The sequence below is a fragment of the Penaeus japonicus genome, unplaced genomic scaffold (assembly GCF_977035675.1).
Source record: "Penaeus japonicus unplaced genomic scaffold, GWHDUDI00000001_assembly GWHDUDI00000005, whole genome shotgun sequence".
Classification (NCBI taxonomy): Eukaryota; Metazoa; Arthropoda; class Malacostraca; order Decapoda; family Penaeidae; genus Penaeus; species Penaeus japonicus.
Window position 1 is genome coordinate 5,170,866 of NW_028234407.1, and position 1,810 is coordinate 5,172,675.

Consider the following 1,810-nt stretch of genomic DNA (forward strand, 5'->3'; position numbering starts at 1 on the left):
GGAGGAGTAGGGAAGGAGGGGGAAGGGGAGAACAAGGGTCCAGGGGGAGGGGATTAGGACGGGGGAGGGGGAGGACAAGGGTCCAGGGGGAGGGGATTAGGACGGGGGAGGGGGCTGAGGGGTAGGGGAAAGGGGAGGGGGCTGCGGGGATGAGGGAGGGGGAAGGGGAAGAGAAAGGGGAAGGGGGAGGGGGGTAGGGGGAGTGGGAAGGGAAAGGGGAGAGGGATGAGGGAGGGGGAAGGGGAAGGGGAAGGGATAGAGGGGTAGGAGGAGGGGGAAGGGATAGAGGGGTGAGGGGAAGGGAGGGGAGAGGGCTAAGGCGAGAGAAGGAGAAGGGGGCTGAGAGAAGGAGGGGAGGGGGAGGGGAGAGAGGGCTAAGGCGAGAGAAGGAGAAGGGGGTTGAGGGGAGGGGGGAGGGGGGTGCTTGGGTTCCCGACGTCGGCTCCGTCGGGGTCAGACAGGTCGCGTTGCTTTGTTCCCGAGGGCGGCAGCGGCGGCGACGGGGATGGCGGAGAGAGAGAGAGAGAGAGAAAGAGAGAAAGAGAGAGAGAGAGAGAGAGAGAGAGAGAGAGAGAGAGAGAGAGAGAGAGAGAGAGAGAGAGAGAGAGAGAGAGAGAGGAGAGAGAGAGAGAGGAGAGAGAGGAGAGAAAGGAGGAAGAGAGGGGGAGAAGGGGTAGAGAGGTGGGGGAGAGGGAGAGGGGGGTAGAGATGGAGTAGAGGATATGGAAAGAGAGAGAGGAGAGAGAGAAGGAAGATAGGAGGGGAAGAGGGATTAGAGAAAAGGGAAACAGGAGGGAGAGAGGGAGATAGGGAGATAGGGGGGAGGAAAGCGGGTAGATAGGAAAGAGAATGGGAAGAGAAGGAGAGAAGGGAAGGAGAAGATTAGAGGAGGGAGGGAGGAAGGGGAAGGGGGATAAAATGGGTAGCTAGAAGGGGCAAGAGGAGACATGGGAATGGGGGGGGAGGGGGGGGCATGTCGCGTTGCCTCTCGACCACGCCCACAGACGCCCAAGCAAGCGCTGGAAAGTGAAAGGGTGATGGAGAAGGTGATGGAGAAGGTGATGGAAAGGGTGATCTTAGGGTAAGGTTAAGGGGGGAGGGGGAGGAAGGAGGGAGGGAGGGAAGGAAGAAGGGTAGGAGGTAGGGAGGTAGGGAGGGAGAACGAAGGAAAAATGTAAGGGAGGGAAGGAAGGAGAGCGGGGGAGAAGGGAAGGAGGGTGAGAAGAAGAGAAAGAAGGAGAGAAGAAAGGAAGGGAAGGAGAGAGGGAGGGAAGGAGGGAAGAAGAGAGAGAAGAGGAGAAAGAAGGAGATAAGAAGAAAGGAAGGAGAGAGGGAGGGAAGGAAGGAAGGAGGGAGAGAAGGAGAGAAGGAAAGGAAGGAGATAAGAAAGAAAGAAGAAAGGGAGAGAAGGAAGGGAGGAGGAGAGAAGAAAGGAAGGAAAGAGGGAGGGAAGGAGGGAAGGAGAGGAGAGGGGAGGGAGGGAAGAAGAAAAGAAGAAAGAAGGGAAAAGAGAGGATAGAAAGCAATGATAGAAGGAAAGAGACAGAAGAAAAGAGTGAGGGGGGGGGATGGGAGAAACATATGGAGAGAAAAAGGAAGAAAAACAAAGACCGAGTAAGAGAAAGAGAGAGGGAAAGAGGGAGGGAAAGAGAGGAATAAGATGACATAGATGGTGGGGCGGGGCATTTTTATTCACACACACACACACACACAGTACACACACACACACACACACACACACACACACACACACACACACACGCACACACACACACACACACACACACACACACACACACACACACACACA